General features: G+C 43.6%; 1 pseudogene; it reads left to right on the top strand.

Moving 5' to 3' along the window:
* The first annotated feature begins 308 nt into the window (after positions 1-308).
* On the top strand, positions 309-8,893 carry LOC112894127 (annotated as a pseudogene).
* Positions 8,894-12,079: the final 3,186 nt, after the last annotated feature.

Genomic DNA, 12,079 nt, shown 5'->3' with positions numbered 1-12,079 from the left:
GTTCCGACCAAAACAGGCCTTGGTACCATGCTTCCGCGGCCCGCCGTTACCACCACCACTTTGCTAACGGCATGGTGACTGCTGGACAGAGTTGAGACGGTCCTTATTTCTTTTTTTTTAAAAAAAAACAGAGTCGCTACTGTATCTTGCCATTTGTGCTCTACTGGGAGTCTGGGACACGGACAACAAACCGTGTGAGTTCAGAAGTCTGGCTGGCCCCGATCATGCTTCCGTGTAGTACTAGTTTTCAGTACACGCGATCAATGAAGTCAGGTGCTCAATCACGCGAGCTGTCTTTGCTCTGTGAGACTATTATGCTAAGCAGAGTCGCTGCAGCTTCTCACAAGTCACAAAGACGAGTCTTCTTCGTCTCAAATGACACCTGGCGGAAGCGTGGAAGGAGCGGCCTTATCTGAGTTCTCCGAGGTTTAACCGCCCACAGATTTCCTCCGACCGTCCCACGCAACAGCACACGGAGCGAGGTCACAGACCTGCGAGAGACGGGCCATGGCGATCCACGGCGCATCACCAGCAGCGCTGCGGTGGAGCTCGCTGATCTGCGCGCTCGGGGCCCTGGCGGCTCTGTGGTGTGGCTGGCGGCGCTGGAGCGGCTCTGGCTCCGCCCGCGCGCAGGGCCTACCTGGCACGGTGTACAGCTTCCCCTCCGGCGACATGAAGGAGTTCGGCCGGCTCGCCGCGGCAGCGTGCTCCCGGCGACCCGGCCCATGCCGCCTGCGTCGCACGCCGTCGCTCCCCGAGCGCTTCCCTTCGACCACAGCATCACCAGGCAGCACGGTACCTAGGATCTGTTTGGTTGGAGAATCTGGTAGGACGGAACCGTTCCATTCCAGATTCTTGGAATGGAATAGTTCCATTTCTTGTTTGGTAGTTGGAATGGAACCGTTCTAATTTTTTGTTTGGTTCGAGAATTAAAGTGGAACGGAATGGTTCCGTTTCTTGTTTGGTCTGAGAATCAGGTGCACCTAGCTCCCGCCCCTGCTCCTCCCGCGCGCCAGCCCCGCTTCCCCACGCGCCGCCCCTGCTCCCCCGGCGCTGCCCCGCTCCCCGCGCGCCGCCCTGCTCCGCCACGGCCCGCGCGCCGCCTCTGCTCCCCCGGCGCCGCCCCGCTCCCCCGCGCGCCGCCCTGCTCCGCCGCTCCCCCGCTCCCCCCGCGACCGCCCTGCTCCGCCGCTCCCCCGCTCCCCACGCGGCCGCCCCTGCTCCGCCGCTCCGCCGCTCCCCCCGCGGCCGCCCTGCTCCGCCGCTCCCCCGCTCCCCCGCGGCCGCCCCTGCTCCGCCGCGGCCCGCGCGCCGCCCTGCTCCCCCGCCCGCCGCGCGCCGCCCCTGCTCCCCCCGCGGACGCGGGGCTGGACGCGCTTGTTCCGGAACGGACGCGTACCGCGATTTTTTTGGTACCGGACGGTTCCGCATATGGATGGAATATTCCGTACTGGAACCGTTCGGTTCCACCTTGTCCACCAACCAAATAAGTCAAAAAGTGGGATGGAACGGTTCCGTCCCACCCGATCCCTCCAACCAAACAGATCCCCTCGCAATCAATTCAGTGATTGCTGTCTTGTTCGTTCACAACTTCACATTCATGAGATCTCGCCGAAATTAATGGCAGGTAATGTCGCCATGACCTGGTTCGGGCCCGAGCCGAGAGTAACCGTGAACGACCGTAAGCTGATGCGAGAGATCTGCTAGAATTTCAGCGGGCTTGGCCTATTAATAATTTTATAAATTTTAGTAAATTTCAAAGGCTCCCGTACCTAAGCAAAGGATGGTGCAAGTTTAGTTCCACCTTATTGGTGGAGGTGAGGGATGGCGGTTGACTTTTCTATATATATACCAACGGTCTCCATAAAAAATATATAAAAATAAGATAGGGTTTTGCCTCTTCTCACTACTTGCGCCGCCACCATAGCCTTTCCTATCCCAAGCGCCGGCGTGCACCGGCGAACGGGAGAGCGGGTCTCCGGAACCCCTCGTCTTTGGGATCCTGTACCAGTAGAGGACAAATAAGGTTTCTGAAAAGCGCTTCGCGCGACTGCTCAAGGTCTTCACCACGGCGTATTTTCCACCCAACTCCGTCACCTCATGAACCAACCGCCTTTGTCGTCTCCAGCAGCGGCAGTTGTCAGCCCTCCAGCCAAGACTCAGTACATATTATTATATAATCTGATCTACTTCTTAAGCATGTACCCTGAGATCATGTCTATGCTATTTATATTGTCTAGTATGTTAGATCTATGCATGCTAGTTCATTTGTTCATCATGATTTATTTCATACGAAATTTAATACTGCAATTGTCTATATTTTCAACAATCCAAAATCCTTATGATAGGCAATCAATTGATTTTACAATGGCTGATTTTGCTAATGCACTGAGGCCGTAAAAATTTTCTGGTGTGCACTTTAAAAGATGGCAAGTCAAGATTCGTGCACTTTAAGAGATGGCAAGTCAAGATTCATTTCTGACTGACTGTAATGTATGCATGAGAAGCGAGGCTTGGCATACCAGCAGGTGAACATTCTCCTGAGGAAAGGAAGAAGTTCACGTATGCCAACAATCTCTTTATGGGCTGCGTTATAAGTGTTCTTGCTGATGTCTGGTTGATGTGGACATGCACATAACAAATGCAAAAGAGCAGTGGGATGATTGCAAAATATGATGCAGCTGATGTGGGCAGTGAACTGTATACCATGGAGAGCTTTCATGACTTTATGATGGTGAACATCCATTCTGTGGTAGAGCAGGCTAATAACATATAGATCCATCCATGTGAAGGAACTCGAACTCCTGAAGCATTATTTTCCTGATAAGTTTGTGGCTGGGTGCATGATTGCAAAGTTACCGTATGGAGGAACTTCACCACAGCTCTGAAACACAAGATACAACAAATATCAGTTGAAAATCTGATAGCATCTCTTTTGAAGTTGAGGAGAAGGCTTGGCCTAAGGATGCTTCTGAGAAAGGAGGTGAGGGTCACTCCAGCGCAAACATGGTGCAGAAGAACCATCCAGACAGCAAGAATAAAGGGAAGGCTACCACCAAGTCTGTCAAGACTACTACTTTCAAGAAGAAGACGACTACAAACACTAAAGGAGCTTGCTTCACGTGCGGTGATGGGGGACATTTTGCGAGGGATTGTCCAAACTGTGCAAATCGCAAGGAGAAGGCTAGCAATGGTTCTGGATCCAAGAATGTCAACACGGTGACCGCGAGCGGCACTGGAGATGGGTATGGTAATTTACCTATTGCTTTTTCAGTATTTCAATCTACTAGTTGGTGGCTTGATACAGGTGCTAATATTCATGTGTGTGCTAATATCTCTATGTATTTTTCTTACCAGGTCGCTCGGGGTTCTTTCGTCCTAATAGATAATAGGTCATATATTTCTGTTCATGGTGTTGGCACGGTAGATCTGAAGTTGATTTCGGGAAAGATCGTGCAACCGAAGAACATGCAGCATGTTCCTTCTATCAACAAGAATCTCGTGAGCGGCTCCCTTTTGTGTAGGGATGGTTTTAAGGTAGTTTTAGAGTCCAATAAATTAGTAGTGTCTAAGCATGGATAATTTGTTGGTAAAGGCTATGATAGCGGAGACTTGTTTCGCTTTTCCCTTATAGAATTTTGTAATAAATCAGTGAACCATATTTGCGGTGGCATTAATGATGATGGGAGTGTTTGGCATTCTCGTTCATGTCATGTTAATTTTAGTTTAATATCTCATCTTTCCAGCATGTGTTTAATTCCGAATTTCACCATTGTCAAAGATTCTAAGTGCCATAGCTGTGTGCAATCGAAGCAACCTCGAAAACCTCAAGAGTCGGCTGAGGAGAGAAATTTGGCACCTCTAGAACTCATACATTCTGATATCTGTGAGATGAATGGTGTGTTGACAAAAGGTGGAAAGAAATATTTCATGACGTTGATTGATGATGCGACTAGATTTTACTATGTTTATTTTGTTGCAAATTAAGGATAAAATGTTAGATTACTTTAAAAGATTATAAAGATGAAGTTAAAAATCAACTAGAGAGAAAGATCAAACCTCTAAGATCTGATAGTGGTGGTGGGTATTTCTCCAAAAAATTTAATGAACTCTGTGAGAAACATGGTGTTATTTATGAGATGACGTTTCCCTATTCACCCAAATCAAACGGGGTTGCTGAGAGGAAAAATCGCACCCTAACTAACTTGGTTAACGCCATATTGGACACTGCTAGTTTATCTAAGGCATGGTGGGGGAGACTCCGTTGACTTCATATCATGTCCTGAATAGAGTTCCAAACAAGAATAAAGATCAAACACCATACGAGATGTGGATTGGGAGAAAACCATCGCTCTCTTATTTGCGCACTTGGAGTTGCTTGCGAAAGTCAATGTACCTGTTCCAAAGAAACGTAAGTTGGAACCTAAGATAGTGGATTGCGTCTTTCTGGGTGTATGCTCAGCGGAGCATTGCTTATAGATTTTTAGTAGTTAAATCTGATGTACCTGATATGCATGTTCATACTATTATGGAATATTGTGATGCAATATTTTTTGAGAATATGTTTCCAATGAAAAATATACATAGCGTTTCTATATTTTCTACTGAGATAACTCCTGAACCTACTGCACCTGTTGTTTTCTAAACAACCTGTCGAGAATGAGAAAATTCTTAGAAGGATGACGGTGAAGTTCCTAGGAGGAGTAAGAGATAGAGGGTTATAAAATGTTTTGGTGATGATTTCACCGTATACCTTGTGGATGACACTCCCACGTCTATTGCAGAGGCATACATATCTCCTGATGCGGATAATTGGAAAAAAGATGTTCATAACAAGATGGACTGGATTCTATCTGATGGGATCTGAAAATTAACTGAACGACCCTATAGTTGCAAATCAGTTGGTTGTAAGTGGGTGTTCAAGAAAAAGCTTAGACCTGATAGTAATATTAAGAAGTATAAGGCTTAACTTGTAGCTAGAGGTTACACACAAAAGGAAGAAGAAGACTTATTTGACACTTGCTCACCCGTTGCTAGATTGACCACTATTCGAGTACTACTTTCCATGGCTGCCTCGTATGGTCTTATTGTACATCGGATGGACGTTAAGACAGCTTTCCTAAACGGAGAGTTGGATGAGAAGATTTACATGGATCAGCCAGATGGATTTGTAGCTAATGGTCAAGAAAGCAAGGCATGCAAGTTGTTAAAATTCTTGCATGGTCTTAAACAAGCATCTAAGCAATGGCATGAGAAGTTTGACAGAACCTTAATTTTTGCAGCCTTTGTCATTAACGAGGCTGATAGATGAGTTTACCATCGCTATGGTGGGGGTCAAGGAGTTATGTTATGCCTGTACGTGGATGACATACTGATTTTTGGCACAAATATTGAGGCGATTAATGATATCATGTCTTTCTTATCAAAGAGTTTTCATATGAAAGATCTGGGAGAAGCTGGTGTGACCCTCAACATTAAGCTTATTAAGGACCATAATATAATTACTTTGTCACAATCCCATTACGTGGAAAAGGTCTTGAGCTGGTTAGGTTACATGGGTAGCAAGTCATCTCCAACACCATATGATCCTAGTGTGATACTTCACAAGAAATAAGAAAATTGCTAAGGATCAATTAAGGTACTCTTATATTATTGGTTCACTTATGTACTTAGCTAGCGCAACGAGGTCCGATATATCTTTTGTTGTGAGCAAATTGAGCAGGTTCATATCAAACACATCTATCAGATTTGGTACAGAGCATTAAGATGTATTATTGGTTCGTTGAGGTACTCTCAAAATTGCTAAGGACCAATTGAGGTACTCTCATATTATTGGTTCGTCGTCGTCGGCTCTCCAACCAAGATTCAAAACATGTTATGTGATCTGATCTACTTTTTAAACATGTACCCCGAGATGAAGTGCTGAAGATAAAACTGGGATTTAGAATGCGGACGGATGTGACTGCCTGGGCTTTTGAGAAAAATGGATTATATTCGGTGCGATCAGCGTACAGGCTGCTAAAAGATAAACAAGCTGCAAAGACCATGGCTGCGACCGGAGAAGCGAGAGCGTCGAGGGAGGACCGGGCCAGGTATATGGTTTGGAAGATGAATGTGCCTCCAAAGATACGGGTGTTTTTGGTGGCGAGTGCTACACAACTTCTTGCCATCGAAGATGGAGCTCAAGCGGAGACATATCGCGCCGGAAAGCTACTGTGAATTGTGTGGTGATCCCGAAGAAAATTTGTATCACGTGATCTTCCAATGCCCGGTTGCTTAAAGTTTCTGGGCCGAAGTCAAGAAGTTCTCGGGGGTGACAGTTCCGAATCTCCACCCTTGCACATTGGCGATGGATTTGCTTCAGGCAGAGGTGTGCTCGCCTAGTGTGGCGGCGATGGTGGTATATGGAGCCTGGACGCTGTGGACAGGGAGGAACTTGCGGCGGCATGGGCGGAAGGTATGGGAACCAGGTGCTTCGTGCGTTATATCTCCTCGTTGCTGCAGGACCTGGCTTCCCTGAAAATGCCGTTCAAGACAAATAGACCGAGTGCCACGGCTATGTGGAGACGGCCTGATGAAGGATGGGTGAAATTAAACACTGATGCAGCCTTCGACATTGCCACGTGTACAGGCAGTGCTGGAGTGGTCATAAGAAATCATGACGGCCGGGTGCTGGCAGGTGCAACGAGATGGCTTGGTTCTGTGCCGGACGTGCTGACAGCAGAAGCAATGGCGGCAAAGGAAGGTCTGGAGCTGGCAATTGAATGTGGCTTCGGTCAAGCTGTACTTGAAGTGGATTGCAGCGAGTTGAAGACGATGCTAGAATCTAGCGACAGCATCAGATTGTCAATAAGCGGTCTTTATTTTGATATCATAGAGATAGGCAGGAGTTTTAGTGATTTCAAAATAGCTTGGATGCGTAGGGTTGCAAACTCAGTTGTCCATAGTTGTGCTTGTATGAGGTCGGACACCGAATGCTCCCAGTTTTGACTAGACTATATCCCAGAGTGGTTAATGGGTTTAGCGGCCGCTGATTGTAATCCTGCCTCGAATTAATGAAAATTCTGTAATGCTAAAAAATAGTATGTACCCTAAGATCCTGGCTATTGTCTAATATGTTAAATCTATACATGGTAGTTTATGTGTTTATCATAATTTATTTTATATAGAATTTAATACTGCAATTGCCTATATTCACAACAAAACCGTGGTGAACAAGCACAGCAACTTCGGGAAGCAAAAGTCGATTCTTTGGGTTGAGAGGCTGCTGGCCAATGGCCTGACGACCCACCAAGGCCAGAAATGGGTCACGCACCGGAGGATTATCAACCATGCCTTCAATCTCAAAAAGCTCAAGGTCACTTCCTCAAACACTGATGTCATGTGAAATTCTTGAAGCTTATAAATGCTTGACAACAGAGGTTCAGGTTCGATATGTGTGCACAGTTGAAACCGCGAATTGTTTGGTTTTTTTTGCAAAGGATGTTGCCTGCTTTCGCTGCCTGTACCAGTGAGCTGATACGCAGATGGGAGGACTCTGTCGGGTCTGATGGTATGCAGGAGATAGATGTGTGGCCAGAGTTCCAAAATCTCACAGGCGACGTCATTTCCCGCGCGGCATTCGGGAGCAGCTTCAGTGAAGGGAGAAGGATCTTCCAGTTGCAATCGGAGCAGGCACAAAATGCTGTACAGATGGCACGCACGATGCACATCCCAGCTTACAGGTGAGCTTGTATAAATATCTATCTAAAATTGTAGCGCAGATTGCACTTAGTACTGAAATTAAACAAACATCCCAACCTCTTCACATGTTGAGTGCGCATCGCCGTTCTTATTACAAGTTTCAGCAACAGATTTATCATAACCGATTATCACCATAATAATAAGGAACTATCAGAACAACTTTGAACTGTAGCAAATCTGAAAAATACCGGCCCAGCAGCTGCTGAATGAAAAAAAGAAGAATTGAGAAAGTTCATTTCCGATCCTTATGCAGGTTCCTACCAACCAAGTTAAATAAAAGGATGAAGGCAAATGCGCGTGAAGTCGAGGAACTCCTGAAAGGCATAATCACAAAGAGGGAGAGGGCAACGAAGGAGGGTCTCAACAACGACGATCTGCTAGTATTGTTACTAGAGTCCAACACTAAAGAAAGCCAGGTAAGCGGGAGTGCAGGGCCAATGATGACTACAGAGGACATAATCGGGGAGCTGAAGCTATTCTACTTCGCAGGAATGGAGACGACCGCAGTGCTGCTCACATGGACAATGGTGGTTCTGAGCATACATCCTGAGTGGCAAGACCATGCGAGGGAGGAGGTTCTTCGCGTCTTTGGGAAGAACCAGCCCGACTCTGAGGGCATATATCAGCTCAAAACTGTGAGTACAAAAAATAACAAGACATGGTATTGTGTGATATTCTCGTTCAAGTCACAACTCTAAAGAAGCTCTAGCTTTTTATGTTGCAGGTTACAATGATATTACATGAGGTTCTGAGGTTGTACCCACCTATACTGCTAATTGGCCGGGAGACATATCAGGAGACACAGCTTGGAGGTATCAAGTACCCACCTGGTGTCATATTTGCATTGCCAATTGTGTGCATCCACTACAATCCAGAGGTCTGGGGAGAAGATGTCGACGAGTTCAGGCCAGAAAGGTTCGAGGAGGGTGTCTCCAAGGCATCCAAAGATGCGCTGGCATTCTTTCCGTTCGGTTGGGAGCCACGGATCTGTGTGGGTCAGAACTTCGCGTTACTGGAGGCCAAGATGGGCTTGACTATGATTCTGCAAAACTTCTTGTTCGAGCTCTCGCCATCTTACACGCATGCACCTTGTGCAATCTCCACTCTGCAGCCACAGTATGGGGCGCAAATTAAGCTCAAGAAACTCTAATGTATTCACTAAAATGACAAGTGAGCCATGAACATGGTGATCTTGGAAAATGCCGTATGATTGTAAATTTATGATTGTAACTAAATAAGATATTAAATAAAGTTGTAGATACGATCAAGGAACTCTCTAGGCCGCTATTGAAATGGCAGATGTTCAAATTTCTTAATAAGAAACATATGTAATTATCATGCTTATAAATTGATATATGTCATGCTCATTCTACAACGTAAACACCAATATAAGAGGACTTTGTATGCTACAATAACTCAAAATCATGATACATATAAAATGATGATGTAGGACTATAACTTTATATTCATTTAAACTTTCATAAATCACTAGTAGACAAATGAAGCAAATAATTATATGTACAGTACTACAAACAAAACAAAATGTTAGGTACAAATGTATTAAAACTTATAAACATGACATGGAACCAAACATAATGTATTATAATATTTTACATTAGGATTAATAAAGAAATGCTAGCAGCTTTTGCAACGCCATTGAGTAGTCATGCAATCAAAAATATTATACCATTGCTGCCACTACTGAGAGTGTGATCTGGATCTAGCATATTAACAATCACCTCAATTTCCTGGTGCATGCCAAGGAGAATAGTTGGCCTCATTCTTGTATCCTACCAACCTGAGCATTAATCACCATAGTAGAGTAAAATAATGGAAAGATATTTTACATAATTTTAATGAAATAGGAGAAGAAAAATAAAATAAGAAAAAAAGAGTTCACTTGTAGTGGGAAGGGGATAAGCACTGCTACAACTGTACAAGAACACAAAGGGTGACAACAGGCCAAAAACTACATTTCTAGCTCATGTGCAAACCATAACCGACTTATAGGGTTCAGCTTCGTGGAAGAGCAACCAACAACTTTTCGGCATATCGTAAATGTAATCGATAAGAGAAAAAAATATAACCACAAAAAATGAGAAGTACAAATGAGAGTAGCTATAAGCATGGTAGATGCAGTTGTGGTTTTCATCTAATGTTTGTTGGATTTCTTCTTATATCATGGAGGTTGTTGGATTTCTTCTTATATCATGGAGGTCACTTTCAAATATCCTTAGGACTGATGTTGGCAAGTTCTTCGGTTACACTCTTTCCACATATTCAATCAAAAATACACAAACAATATATTTGTTTTGGATTTTGGTTTCCATGCAATCTATCACATATTTTTTTCATACAAAAAATAAAGTTGATGCTATTTATTAAGCTCATGATTCATTTCTATCCAAATCCACATATAATGTAGAGCCATTATTCTTAATTCGTTACTCACAATTTGCATAATCTCTCTCTAACCCTGTATAAATTGGGTCTCATTGTCCATCGTGTTGCATCCCCAGCTTCATACACGCCATTGTCTCTACTGGCACTAGACCTGATCATAGGATGTCCTACCCAATAAATCCAACCTGACCTACCCGAAAGAACTTAATAACCCGAACCGACCAATTTAATTGGCGCGTTCGGATCAAAATTTACAACCCGCCATAAAAATCAGACCGGGCACGAACTGACTTTTGTAACCTAGAACAAAAAACCTGACCCAGTCTAAAAATTGTACATAAAAAATTGAATTTTACACGATCTGATCCAACCACATGTGGAGTCAAGCTTGGGCCAAAAATCTAGCCTGATGGTCAAGTAAGTTTGGGCTGGGGTAAAACTAAGATAATAATTTTCTTACCATATCCAATTTGACCCCGACAAATGATAAGATCTAATAAGTGACATCTTGCCTCGTGTCGTGTCATACCCATACCTTCCCACTTCGGCACTATCCACTGGCGGTATTGTTCACTAATTCACTCCCATAGCCGATAGCACGTCCCTGCCACCTCGCTGCAATGCTGCCATGCCCCCGTGCCCGCAACTTCTGCCGATCTGTCTCATACCTCTCGTGAAGTCCCTATAAACTAGCAGCACAAAAGCCTGAGACGGAACCAACTACGCCGTCAATAGGATTCTCTCTCTTTCTCTTTTGAACTGATGTTTAAGAGCTGTGGATAAATAAACATCTATACAGTTATGCGTGGATGTGTATCTCAGTTTAATTGGTGACAATGATAGCCCTATCTTGTAAGTTGCTCTCTCTGTGCCGAGTCAACATGGTCGAAGCTTCAGAGTTTTCCATAGTAAACCAGCGATCATCAAATCCAACAACCAACATCATATTAATAGAGCAAAACTAGCAAGTTGCCCCACGCAAATAGCCTGGTACCTGGTTTTTTCCCAAACATTTGGATTTTTTTACTTTAAAAGAAATGAATGCAAATGGTTTTATTTAGTTGTATCTTTGTAATGGTTTTGTTCTAATGGTCCAGACACGGGTGCAAGGTGCAATCATTATTTTTTCTTTGTTTTATTTTGTAGTGTATTTTTATAATAATTTAGGAGAAAAATGAATGCTTTATATAGCAACACATCTTTTAGATATTTACTGAAAGTAACAAAATATTTATATATTTAATTTAACATAAATATTAATTTTTTAAAAATACTTGTGATGTACATTTTTTCTTGGGTGTCGTAGTTACCGATGATAAAAAAATTATCCCTATACTTAAGATTTAGGTAAGTGGTTCAATATACATATAGCCACTAGAAGTATAATATACTTTCTTTCATTATCCTCCAATCACTCTTTGATATAGCCTGCTCTCATATTCTATTATGTATAGCTATCTCCATTATGCTCCCAAGAATCTTTGCCCACTATGTCACGATAATCGAACATGCATCGTTGATAGCGTCAACCTTTCATTGAACACTATCCATGGCTTGCTATGGACGGACGTGCATGTCAAGCATCGATTTTCAAGATGCTTTATTCTAAATCTCGCATCATCACTCCACAGTGGTTTTATCATCTATTATTTCTTCTCTTCTAAATATTTTTAGCTATTGGCCATCAACAAATGGCAACGCTACATAGCAAAACACCACCATCTCGGTACTTTTTGCTGTCTCTAGTGGTGATCGTCATGCTTTGGTAATACTTTAATAATAGAGACAATGCAATCCAGTAATCATCATCAACTTGGTGATGGGGCTAAGAGTAATCATCAACTCAAATTTGCATTTTTATTATTTGTATTTGACCTATACTATTTATTTAGCTACTTTTCTTTCTAATTTGCTTCTTAATCACTATACAAAT

Source organism: Panicum hallii, chromosome 5 (genome assembly GCF_002211085.1).
Source record: "Panicum hallii strain FIL2 chromosome 5, PHallii_v3.1, whole genome shotgun sequence".
NCBI classification, from domain to species: domain Eukaryota; kingdom Viridiplantae; phylum Streptophyta; class Magnoliopsida; order Poales; family Poaceae; genus Panicum; species Panicum hallii.
This window is presented reverse-complemented; position numbering and strand designations above follow the sequence as displayed.